Below are 14,069 nucleotides of genomic sequence, written 5' to 3'. Positions count from 1 at the left end.
TCTGACAATTTTTATTCATTCATTTATTTATTTATTTATTTATTTATTTATTTTGATTTTTCAGAACAGGGTTTCTCTGTATAGCCCTGGCTGTCCTGGAACTCACTTTGTAGACCAGGCTGGCCTCGAACTCAGAAATCTGCCTCCCAAGTGCTGGGATTAAAGGCGTGCACCACCACACCCGACTTATCTGACAATTTTAATTGGGCATATAGATTAAAATTGACAACCATTTTAGAATCATTTTTTTTCATTTTAGAATCTTGATTGAATAATTATATTCTTTATGTGTGTGACTGTGTTTATGTAACTGGTTTTATGTTTTCCCTCAGTTAATCTGTATTTATGTCAGTGGTTCTCAACATTCCTAGTGTTGTGACCCTTTAATACAGTTCCTCATATTGGGATAACCCCCACAACAATAAAACTCTTTCATTGCTACTTCATAACTCTTATTCCCCATAATTAATATATGATATAAAGGACATCTGATATGCAACCCCTGTGAAAGGATTATTTGGCATCAAAGGGATTGCCATGCAAGGATCGAGAACCTTTGCTTTATGTGAACAGTGCCCTACAGAGCCACACTCCATGCTGGAAATTCAGTTAGGCTAATTTCATTGTTTGACTGCAACTTTTGTACAGAAACCTTAGTATTTACCTCATTCAGAGGCTTACATTTGAAGTTTGTAGTTCAATATATCCAGTTTAGTAGGTCCCAAACTTGCCCGCACATCAGAATCACTTGAATACTCTTCAAAACTCCCAAACTTTGACTGCAACCCACTACCAATTACATTCCTATTTCAGGATGGGGCTCAGAAGCATTGTACCTGGTTGTCTATCTCCAAAGGAATTATGGCTGTTGATATAGAAAGTGTTATCTTCTATAACAATACCACTAAAAAAAAGTCAAATTTTAATGTAGCCTACATGGACTGTACAAACTCTGCCCTCCAAGACCTCATAAGTTAAACCTGTTGGTGAAGGTAAATCAAACAGTGACTCATGCTGTTATGCTGGAGTTGAAAAATGTGCTTAAACCTTATTTCTTTGAAATGCCTAGATATAAACCTCAGACAGTGTTAGAAGCTGTTTACTTTGGGCAGTCTCTTTGTGTATAAGTTTCTTACATCCTGGCTGCATCCACCAAAGGTTGTTAAAAGCATACCAAAAACATACTGCTGGATGACCTAACTTAGCTACATTTCAGAAAATTTTATCTATCCAGGCTAGGAACACACACGCACACACACAAACACACACACACACAGAGAGAGAGAGAAAGAGAGAGACAGAGACAGAGAGACAGAGAGACAAAGAGAGACAGAGTCAGAGAAAGAGACACCTTTTCTCATCCTTTTTTTCTTTTTTCTTTTTGTTTTTTTTTCCTTTTTATTAACAATTTTATTCATTTACATTTCAAATTATATCCCCCTTTCCACTTATCCCTCCAACAACCCCCAAGACTATCCCCCCAATCCCGTCCCCTTTGCCTCTATGAGGGTGCTCCTCCACCCATTCACCTACTCACGTGCCTCACTCCTCAAGCATCCCCCTACACTGGGGCATCAAGACTCGCTCCTCTCCCATTGATGTCAGTTAAGACCATCCTCTGCTCCATAGGTATCTGGAGTCCTTGCTCGTATACTCTTTGGTTTGTGGTTTGGTCCCTGGGAGTTCTGAGTGGACCAGTTAGTTGATATTTTTCTTCTTAAGGGGTTGCAGCCCCTTCAGATCATTCAGCCTTTCTCCTCGCTCTGCATTTGGGGTTCCCTGGCTGAGTCCAGTGGTTCCCTGTGAGTATCCGCATCTGTATTGGTCAGGTGCTGGTAGAAGCTCTCGGGGAACAGCCATATCAGGGGGTTGGTGTCTGCAGATGGGAAGGATCCCTAGGTGGGGTAGTCTCTGGATGGCGTTTCCTTCAGTCTCTGTTCCACTTTTTGTCCCTGTCTTTCCTTTGGATAGGAACATTTCTGGGTTTAAAATTTTAAGATGCATGGATGGTTGCATCCCTCAATGGGGGCTGTGCCTGTCTACTAGAGGTGGTCTCTACATGTTGTATCTCCCCTTTGTTGGGTATTTCAGCTAAAGTCGATGCCATTGGCTCCTGGGAACCTCTCCCTTCCCTGGAGTCAGGGACTTCCTAGTGGCTATCCCAGTTGCCCATCTCCCTCTGCTACATGTTTCCATTCAATATTCTGACACTCTGAACTTCTTTCCTGTCACTCTAATAACTGTTGCTGTCTCTTTTTTTCCCTCCCCTCCTCCTAGGTCCCTCCCTCCCTCTAGCTTGTGTGATTATTCTGTTCCCTGTTCTATGTAGGATTGAAGCATCTACAATTTGGTCTCCCTTCTTCTTAAGCTGTATAAGGTTTGTGAGTTGTATAATGGTTATTCTGAGCTTATGGGCTAATATCCAATTATCAGTGAGTACATACCATTCTTTTGTGACTGAGTTATTTCACTCGGGATGAAATTTTCTAGTTCCATCCATTTGTCTGAGAATTTCATGAAATCATTGTTTTTTATAGCTGAGTAGTATTCCATTGTGTAAATGTATCACATTTTCTGTATCCATTCCTCTGTTGAAGGACATCTAGGTTCTTTCCAGCTTCTGGCTATTATAAATATGACTGCTATTAACATAGTGGAGCATGTGTCCTTGTTACAAGTTGCAGCATCTTTTAGATATATGCCCAGGAGGGGTATAGCTGGGTCCTCAGGTAGAACTATTTCCATTTTTTTGAGAAACAACTAGATTGATTTCCATAGTCTCACCAGCAATGGAGGAGTGTTCCTCTTTCTCCACATCCTTGCCAGCATCTGCTGACATCTGAGTTTTTTTATCTTAGCTATTTTGACTGGCGTGAGGTAGAATCACAGGATCATTTTGATTTCCATTTCCTGATGACTAAAAATGTTGAACATTTCCTTAAGTACTTCTCAGTCATTTGAAATTCCTCAGTTTAGATTTTTTTTATTAGCTCTGCACCTCATTATTATAGGGTTATTTGGTTCTCTGGAGTCTAACTTCTTGAGTTCTTTGTATATTTTGGATATTAGCCTTCTGTGGGATGTAGAGATCTTTTGGAAAAGATCTGGTAAAGATCTTTTCCCAGTCTGTGGGTTGCCATTTTGTCCTATTGACAGTGTCCTTTGTCTTGCAGAAGCTTTTCTTTTTTTTTTTCTTTTTTCTTATTGGATATTTTCTTCATTTACATTTCAAATGTTGTCACAAAAGTCCCCTATACCCTCCCCCCACGCCCTGCTCCCCTACCTATTCACTCCCACTTCTTGGCCCTGACTTTCCCCTGTACTGGGGCATATAAAATTTGCTAGACCAAGAGTCCTCTCTTCCCAATGATGGCCAATTAGACCATCTTCTGCTACATATGCAGCTAGAGACACGAGTTCTGGGGGTAGTGGTTAGTTCATATTGTTGTTCCACCTATAGGGTTGCAGGCCCCTTGAGCTTTTGTGTACTTTCTCTAGCTCCTACATTGGGGGCCCTGTGTTCCATCCTATAGATAACTGTGAGCATCCACTTGTGTATTTGCCAGGCACTGGCAAAGCCTCACACAAGACAGCTATTTCAGGGTTCTTTCAGCAAATCTTGCTGGCATATGCAATAGTGTCTGTGTTTGGTGGCTGATTATGAGATGGACCCCCAGGTGGGGCAGTCTCTTGATGGTCCATCCTGTCGTCTTAACTCTAAACTTTGTCTCTGCAACTCCTCCATGGATATTTTGTTCCCTATTCTAGGGAGGAATGAAATATCTACAAGTTGGTCTTTCTTCTTGATTTTTTTTTTTTTTTGTGTGTGTGTTTTGGAAGTTGTATCTTGGGTATACTAGGTTTCTGGGCTAATATCCACTTATCAGTGAGTGAATAGCAAGTGACTTCATTTGTGAATGGGTTACCTCACTAGGATGATATCCTCCGGATACATACATTTGCCCAAGAATTTCGTAAATTCATTGTTTTTAATAGCTGAGTAGTACTCCATTGTGTAAATGTACCACATTTTCTGTATCCATTCCTTTGTTGAGGGACATCTGGGTTCTTCCAGCTTCTGGGGCTGCTATGAACATAGTGGAACATGTGTCCTTATTACCAGTTGGAACATCTTCTGGGTATATGCCTAGGAGAGGTATTGCTGGATGAACTGGTAGTATTAGGTCCAGTTTTCTGAGGAACCGACAGACTGATTTCCAGAGTGGTTGTACAAGCTTGCAATCCCACCAGCAATGGAGGAGTGTTCCTTTTTCTCCACATCCTTGCCAGCATCTGCTGTCACCTGAATTTTTGATCCTAGCCATTCTGACTGGTGTGAGGTAGAACCTCAGAGTTGTTTTGATTTGCATTTCCCTGATGATTAAGGATGTTAAACATTTTTTTCAAGTGCTTCTCAGCCCTTCAGTATTCCTCAGTTGACAATTATTTGTTTAGCTCTGTACCCCATTTTTTAATTGGGCTATTTGAATTTCTGGTGTTCAGCTTCTTGAGCTCTTTGTATATATTGGATATTAGTCCCCTATCAGAGGAGAGATTGGTAAAAATTCTTTCCCAATCTGTTGGTGGCCTTTTTGTCTTATTGACAGTATCTTTTGCTCTACTGAAGCTTTGCAATTTTATGAGGTCCCATTTGTCGGTTCTTGATCTTACAGCAGAGGCCATTGCTGTACTGTTTAGGAATTTTTCCCCTGTGCCCATATCTTCGAGGGTTTTCCCCACTTTCTCCTCTATAAATTTCAGTGTCTCTGGTTTTATGTGGAGGTCTTTGATCCACTTAGACTTGAACTCTATACAGGAGATAAGAATGGATCAATTCACATTCTTCTACATGATAACCGCCAGTTCTGCCAACACCATTTGTTGAAAATGCTGTCTTTTTTCCACTGGATGGTTTTAGCTCCCTTGTCAAAGATCAGGTGACCATAGGTGTGTGGGTTCATTTCTGGGTCTTCAATTCTATTCCATTGATCTACGTGTCTGTCACTGTACCAGTACCATGCAGTTTTTATCACAAATTCTCTGTAGTACAGCTTGAGGTCAGGCATGGTGCTTCCACCAAAGTTCTTTTATCCTTGAGAAGAGTTTTTGCTATCTTAGGTTTTTTGTTAGTCCAGATGAATTTGCAAATTGCCCTTTGAATTGAAGAATTGACTTGGAATTTTGATGGGGATTACACTGAATCTGTAGATTGCTTTCAGCAGGATAGCCATTTTTACTATATTAATCCTGCTAATCCATGAGCATGGGAGATCTTTCCATCTTCTGAGATCTTCTTTAATTTCTTTCTTCAGAGACTTGAAGTTCTTGTTATACAGATATTTCACTTCCTTAATTAGAGTCACACTGAGGTATTTTATACTATTTGTAAATATTGTGAAGGGTGTTGTTTCCTTAATTTCTTTCTCATCCTGTTTATCCTTTGTGTAGAGAAAGGCCACTGATTTGTTTGAGATAATTTTATATCCAGCTAGTGTGCTGAAGCTGTTTATCAGGTTTAGGAGTTCTCTGGTAGAATTTTTAGGGTCACTTATATATACTGTCATATCATGAGCAAATAGTGATATTTTGACTTCTTCCTTTCCAATTTGTATCCCCTTGATCTCCTTTTGTTGTCAAATTGCTCTGGCTAGGACTTCAAGTACTATATTGAATAGATAGGGAGAAAGTAGGCAGCCTTGTCTAGTCCCTGATTTTAGTGGGATTGCTTTCAGCTTCTCTCCATTTACTTTGATGTTTGCTACTGGTTTGATGTAAATTGCTTTTATCATGTTTTGGTATGGGCCTTGAATTCCTGATCTTTCCATGCTTTTTATCATGAAGGGGTTTGGATTTTGTCAAATGTTTTTAAGCATCTAATGAGATGATCATGTGGTTTTTGTCTTTGAGCTTGTTTATATAGTGGATTACATGGATGGATTTCCATATATTAAACCATCCCTACATGCCTGGGATGAAGCCTACTTGGTCATGATGGATGATTGTTTTGATGTGTTCTTGGATTCAGTTTGTGAAAATTTTATTGAGTATTTTGACATCTATATTCATAAGGGAAATTGGTCTGAAGTTCTCTTTCTTTGATGGATCTTTGTGTGGTTTAGGTATCAGAGTAATTGTAGCTTCATAGAATGATTTGGGTAGAGTACCTGCTGCTTCTATTTTGTGGAACAGTTTGTGAAGAACTGGAATTAGATCTTCTTTGAAGGTCTGATAGAACTCTGCACTAAACCCATCTGGTCCTGGGCTTTCTTTGGTTGGGAGACTATTAATGACTGCTTCTATTTCTTTAGGGGATAGAGGACTATTTAGATCATTAACCTGATCCTGATATAACTTTGGTCCCTGGTATCTGTCTAGAAATTTGTCCATTTCATCCAGGTTCTCCAGTTTTGTTGAGGATAGCCTTTTGTAGAAGGATCTGATGGTGTTTTGTATTTTTCAGGATCTGTTGTTATGTCTCCTTTTTCATTTCTGATTTTAATTAGGATACTGTCCCTGTGCCCTCTAGTCAGTCTAGCTAAGGGTTTATCTATCTTGCTGATTTTCTCAAAGAACCAGCTCCTGTTTTCGTTAATTCTTTGTATATAGTTCTTTTTGTTTCCACGTAGTTGATTTCTGCCCTAAGTTTGTTTATTTCCTGCTGTCTACTCCTCTTGGGTGAATTTGTTTCCTTTCATTCTAGAACTTCTAGGTGTGCTGTCAGACTACTAGTGTATGCTCTCTCTAGTTTCTTTTTGGAGGCACTCAGGGCTATGAATTTTCCTCTTAGGACTGCCTTCATTCTGTCCCATTAGTTTGGATATGTTGTGGCTTCATTTTCATTAAACTCTAAAAAGTCTTTAATTTCTTCCTTTATTTCTTCCTTGACCAAGGTATCATTGAGTAGAGTGTTGTTCATTTTCCATGTGAATGATGGCTTTCTATTATTTATGTTGTTATTGAAGATCAGCCTTAGTCTGCGGTGATCTGATAGGATGCATGGGATAATTTCAATATTTTTGTATCTGTTGAGGCCTGTTTCATGACCAGTTATATGGCTAATTTTGGAGGAGGTACCATGAGGTGCTGAGAAGAAGGTATATCCTTTTGTTTTTGGATAAAATGCTCTGTAGATAGCTGTTAAATCCATTTGTTTCATAACTTTTGTTAGTGTCCATGTGTCTCTGTTTAGTTTCTGTTTCCAGGATCTGTCCATTGGTGAGAGTGGGGTGTTGAAGTCTCTCACTATTATTGTGTGAGGTGCAAGGTGTGTTTTGAGCTTTACTAAAGTTTCTTTAATGAATATGGCTTCCCTTGCATTTGAAGCATAGATATTTAGAATTGAGAGCTCATTTTGGTAGATTTTACCTTTGATGAGCATGACCTGTTCCTCCTTGTCTTTTTTGATAACTTTGGTTTGGAATTCAATTTTATTCGATATTAGAATTGCGGAAGCCTTTCAGTTTATGACGTCCCATTTGTCAATCACTGATATTAGAGCATGAGCCCTTGTTGTTCTGTTCAGGGAATTTTCCTCTGTGCCAATGTGTTCAAGGTTCTTTCTTACTTTCTCTTCTGTTAGATTCAGCATGTTTAGTTTTATGTGGAGGTCCTTAATCCACTTGGACTTGAGCTTTGTACAAGGAGATAAAAATGGATCAACTTGCACTCTTCTACATGCTGACTGCAAGTTAAACTAGCACCATTTGTTGAAAATGCTTTCTTTTTTCCAATGGATGGTTTGACTTCTTTGTTAAAGATTAAGCATCCATAGGTATGTGGGTTTATTTCTGTGTCTTCAATTTGAGTACATTGATCTACCTGTCTGTCTCTATACAACAGAACCATGAAGTTTTTATCACTATTGCTCTGTAGTACAGCTTGAAGTCAGGAATGAGGATTCCCCCAGAAGTTTGTTTATTGTTGAGAACTGGTTTTGCTATCCTGGGTGTTTTGTTATTCCAGATCAATTTGAGAGTTGCTCTGTCTATCTCTGTGAAGAATTGAGTTGGAATTTTGATGGGGATTGCATTGAATCTGTAGACTGCTTTCAGCAAGATAGCCATTTTTACTATATTAATCCTGCCAATCCATGAGCATGTGAGATCTTGTCATCTTCTGAGGTTTTCCTCGATTTCTTTCTTCAGAGATTTAAAGTTCTTATCATACAGATCTTTCACTTGCTTGGTTCGAGTTACACCAAGATATTTTATATTATTTGTGACTATTGTCAAGGGTTTTGTTTCCCTAATTTCTTTTCCAGCCAGCTAATGCTTCAAGTAGAGGAAAGCTACTGATTTGTTTGAGTTAATTTCAATTTTATATCCAGTCTCTTTGCTGAAGTTGTTCATCAGCTGTAGGAGTTCTCTGGTGGATTTGTGGGGGGGGTGCTTATGTATACTATCATATCATCTGCAAATAGTGATACCTTGACTTCCTCCTTTCCAATTTGTATGCCTTTGATCTCCTTTCATTGACAAATTGCTCTGTCTGGAGCTTCAAGTATTATATTGAATAGATAGGGGGAGAGTGGGCAACCTTGTCTTGTTCCTAATTTTAGTGGGATTGCTTCAAGTTTCTCTTCATTTAATTTGATATTGGTTATTGGTTTGCTGTATATTGTTTTTTATTATGTTTAGGTATGGACCTTTAATTCCTTATCTCTCCAGTACTTTTATCATGAAGGGATGCCATATTTTGTCAAGTGCTTTTTCAGCATCTAATGAAATGATCATGTGGTTTTCTTTTCTTTGAGTCTGTTTATATAGTGGATTATATTCATGGATTTCTATATATTGATCCATCCCTGCATCCCTGGGATGAAGCCTACTTGATCATGGTGAAGATCATTTATGTGTTCCTGGATTTGCCTCACCAGAATTTTATTAAGTATTTTTGCATCCCTTGCCTTTTTATATTAAGCTTACATACATTTTCTGTGGAAGTTAGGTATTTCTTCAGAGAAGTCTAGTCTAGTGGCACAAGTTCAGAGTCACTTTTTCTGCCCAGGAACTATTGATTTGTGATGATATTTCACCTCATAAATAGTGTTCAGTTTAAACACGTATGTTACAGTGAAGTAATTGTCTGTGGATGGCTTAAATCACTCAACAACCTCTTTTAGGAGCTAATATTACCCAAGCTAACAGAATTTTTCTTTATTATAGTGGGAATCACTTAGGTTTATGGAAAATGATAATTCTAAGTTAACTCTGAAGACTCAGGAGGTTTGGAGTAAAACACAAGAATATACAGCATTAACTAGCACTTCGGAGGATTCTGATAAAAAAGAAAATTAAAACCACTATATTGGCTCACTGCTTGTGGTCACAGATGGGAAGGGACTTTTATTTTCCTTAAAAAAATGAATAATTGGCCATGTATTTAGGAAGTCAGTGTAGAAGATCTTTAAGCTCAATGGAAATGAATTCTGTGATTTCTTGACAATACTGGCATAATAGAATAATAGCCATTAAATACTAGCTCAATTTAAAAACTCTAACTCATAAACGAAATGAGAGGAGAACACAGAGTAAAAATGCAAGTAGAGAGAAAAGAAAGGAAGGGTAGAAAACAAGATGGATTGCAGAGTGTCAAATGCATGAGCAAATGCCACAAAAGAAAATAGATGATTTCCTTAATTAAAAGACAAAGATTGTCAGATAAAATAAAAGCTCAAATAAAATTCGATTCCTTCTTGCCTATAATAGATACAGTTATAAGGGCAATACAGACACCTAAAATTAACATTCTCAATCCATCTGTCATGATATCATGAAAATGCTAATCAAATAAAGCCAGTTCAGGGCCTTAATATTTAAGAAAGTAGAATTTCCAAATCTGCTACTAAATTCAGGCATGTGCACTACCAACGATAATTCCAACACTTAAGAAGCCCAGATAGAAGATTTCTGTAAATTCTTTAAAGTCTGCTTTGGCTACATTGTGAGTTCCCGGCCAGCCTAAACTACAAAACATCTACATATAAAAGCAAATACAAAACCTATTATTTATATGCAGCTAATAGAATGGTCTTGGATATATAATGATTGATTACATTGCCAAAGAAAGGCAGATAAACCCATAGTCATAGTGGTCAATTTTAATGTACATCTTTCAATAATTAACAGGAAAAATATTAAAAGAACAGTAGAGCGTAAACTTATCAACAGGATTAATAAACTCACTGTACCCACAACCAAAAAAAAAAAAAAATACATACAAGCACAGAAGGACATTGTGTTAAGTTTACCATGAGCTAAACTATAAAGAGAGTCACAGCATTGTTCTAATTAGCTTTTCTGTTGCTGTATTAAACGCATTGAATTAAAGCAACTTCGTAGAGAAAAGGATTTATTTGGCTTATACTTCCAGGTCATAATTTATCACCAAGGGGAGGCAAGGTAGAAATCTAAGCAGGAACTCTAAGCAGAACTTATGAAGAAATGTTAGCCAGCTCATGCTCAAGCGAGCTTTCTTATACAACCCAGGACTAAATGCTTAGATATGGTGCCATCCACAGTGGGCTGCCTCTACTACCAGCCCCACACACCTATCATCAGTCAAGACATGCCCAAAGGCCAATCTAATGGAGGCAGATCTTTAATAGACTGTTCCTCTTGCCAGGTAAATCTAAATTTCTTCAAGTTAGTAACAACTACCTAACACATCAATGGATTGAAATCAGCTATAAATAACTACTAAATATATGCTCTAACCAAATTAACTCAGATGAAATATCAATAATAATATGATTATAATGAAAATTTGAAAATTAGAAATACTTCTAGGATCATCTCAGCTGTAAAAACATTCTCAAGAGGAATTATACAATATTTTAATTGAAAGATCAACTATGCATTTCAAAATATATTAAAGTAAATGAAGCCATATTTACCAAAAAATGCACACTTCAAAATACTATTTTATAAAGACAGATTTGTAAATAAATTATCTAAATATCTATCTCACAAATATGGAATAATAAATAGGAAGTAAAACACAAAGTGTGTAGAACAGCAAAATGATGCCAAGGACAAAATTGAATTAACTAGAAGAATTGAATTTACTACCTTATGATGAATATTTTAGCTCAGTATTTAGAAAGATAATAGACTGTAGTAGTTTAAAGGTTAATTGTTAGGTGAGAATGATGAGAAATCAAAAGTAAATTACTTAATTCAAGGGAAAAGATAGGGCAAAACGAACTTTCATGTACCCTCACTTTTTGACATGACACATGATCACACCACTCACCTGCCATGTATTCTTTCATTCATTTGTTCATCACCTATTATGCTAAGCCAGGAAATGTGTGGTTGCAATGGAGAATGAGACAAAGAACTGACAAATAAAATTATAGAAATATGTGTATACTTATCAGATTAGTATAAAGGTTTTATTGTATGCTAATGGGCAAGAATCTTAGGGGTTGTCTTAAATCTTCAAATAAGCTATTGAGTTATGGGATGAAGATGAGGAGTGGCATCAGGGATCTGAAGAGAGATGCTCTTGTGTGCTATATGGAAGCATCACCTGTCAATAAAAATCTGATGGCATATTAACTGAGGCAGGAAATAAGAGGTGGGAATTCCAGTAGGAAGAGAGTAACTCTGGGTAGAATCAGGCATGCACAGGTAGAGATCCCCCCTGAACTCTGAGGAGACAGTTAAAATTGAGGAAAGGTAACCAGCCGTGTCACACTCATACAATAGGATAGAAAGGATAATTAAGTTATGAGCTAGTGGGGGAACAAGCCCAAGCATTTATTCATAAATAATAAGCCTCAGAGTCATTATTTTGGGAACTGGAGCACAGGTGAAAAAGTCTGCAGATATCCAGATTAGTTAGAAAAACTGTACATAAAAGATGATGGTAACTTTAGACTACAGTGTTGACCCTGAGAATGCAGGGAAGTGGTCAGATTTAACACTAAAGAATCCATTCATTCACAAATATTTATTTGCTAGGTATTATGCACCAAACAGTATGTAGATATTTAGGCTTCCTTGTAAAACAGGACAGAAAAATATAATTCTTTGATGAAGCTTGAATTGTAGTGGTTATGACTTGAAAGTGAAATCAATGGGCCATGATGTTTTCATGTGAGGATGTGAGCAAAAGGAAGAAATGAAACATGACATAAATATTTGGCTTAAGCAACTATGTAGTTAGAACTGGGTAGTTATTAAATTAAGATGAAACTTACTGTAATAGATGCAGATTTAGAGTTGAATTCCAGAATTACATTTGATATGATCAGATTTAGATGCCTAGGAAACAGCTCAGTAAAGTTGGCAAGCAATCAAATAGATGTCTGTGTTCATGAGAGGGACAAAACCTGGACAGTGATCAGGAAACAGATAATGTTTAAGCTCTGCAAAGGTGGGTGAAATCACCCAACAAGAGAATAGAAATTTAAAATGTTCTGCAAATGAAGCACTCCATCACTTAGAAAGCAGGTCTGGATGATGTATTTTAATCGTACTGACTCCACACTTTTCCAACTCACACCTCCCATATAACCCATAGTCGAATTTGTGTTGCCCATATACTCAGGGTTTTAGGGCTGTCCACTAGAATATGGTCAACTACACCTTCAAAAAATACTAACCCCCCTTTCCAGAAGCTATCAATTGCCAATGGGTCCTCAGCTAGAGATCAGAGGTTGTGATCTTCCCACTTCATGCTAGATACTTGATTGGCTTGATCTATTTAGGCCTTGTGCTGCTAAGCACAGCTTCTCTGAGTTCATGAGTTCATAGCTGCTCTGAGTTCATGGAGGCAGCATTTCTGGCATAGGCAGAAGAAACAGTTTCACCTTATCATGTCTGGCCTCTGGGCCTTACAGTTTTCCTACTGCTCTCTTCGATGATGCTTCCTGATCTTTAGGGGAAAGGTGTGAAATATGCCAAATGAAAGTTACAATTACTACTTCACAAAACTTTTAAATATTATTTAAAAGTGGAAGCTTCATGCCTTCCACGAAGATATCCTGAAGTCTGTGCATCTCAAAGTTGGTAGGTATTTAAACAACCCAAGTCATGGCTTGAGAGAAAGGCTATAATGAAGAAAAGAGGCAACATTATTTGCACCTTAGGAAGAGCAGATTGTTATTAACTCTTTATGTATAAAAAGGCACTAATTCCCGCTCTATGAAATAATCTCGTCATAGACCCCAGCTTATTTGGAAAATTCTTGATTTAGGCCCATTATCCCAATGTCTTGTGTGATTTAGCATTTGTCTTAAACTAATCATTTGAAACAAAATAATTAGTGAATTAAAATAAACAAATATTTTAACCTCCATTCTGTGTATGTAATCTAAACAAATAAACACTTTAACACATAGTGAAAGCTTAAAAATAACCAATAAAAAATAAAATAAAAACATTATCCCAGGCCTCTCAGGATATTTTTCAGTTACACTGTTAAAAACTAACATTCCCCTGCTAGAATAGTTTGCATGGAGCTCGCTCATCAAATGAAATGCACTCAGACACAAGAGATGGGCGACAAGCCACTGTCTTGGTCTCTGAAAGGAATAGGACACTGCTGCCCCCACTGGTGATTTACAGAACCAGTGTGCAAGATTTGTGAAGCCACTGCACCAGACACTTGGCAGCAGAAGTGAACAGAAAAAGAGGCTGAATAGTCCTGTTGTTGAGACTCTGAATGCTTAGGGTTGAGTAGTTCACCATTTTTATGTTATAGATCTTTAACTGGTTCATTTAATTTTTAAACGTGCAACATGCAATATTATAGACCGCGAATGTCTGTTATTGCCACCTTCCATTATCTTAACCAGAGCACCTTTATTCGAATAAACTATTATTCTGGCAGTAATGAAGGCAGTGCTTTATCCCATTTTACAGATGAGAAGGCCAAACCAAGACAGTTTAAATAGTATCATCAAAGATACAATGCAGGCATTCTCGGCCATTTTTAGCTTATTGCTGAGAGTCTCAACACCTTAGTTTATTATCAAATGCAACATACACCCTTACATATTTTTAAATGTATGCTACAAATTTTATGCTTTTTAAAGGTAACTAGAATCAAGGGTAAGATAG

The 14,069-nt window shown here is 37.5% G+C and overlaps 1 protein-coding gene across 6 annotated transcripts in view; it reads left to right on the top strand.

The window, feature by feature from the left end:
- Glra2 (glycine receptor, alpha 2 subunit) overlaps nt 1-14,069 on the top strand; it is a 198,851-nt gene that overhangs the window by 144,785 nt on the left and 39,997 nt on the right. The window lies entirely within an intron of this gene.

Source organism: Mus musculus, chromosome X, assembly GCF_000001635.26.
Source record: "Mus musculus strain C57BL/6J chromosome X, GRCm38.p6 C57BL/6J".
Lineage (NCBI taxonomy): Eukaryota > Metazoa > Chordata > Mammalia > Rodentia > Muridae > Mus > Mus musculus.
This window is presented reverse-complemented; position numbering and strand designations above follow the sequence as displayed.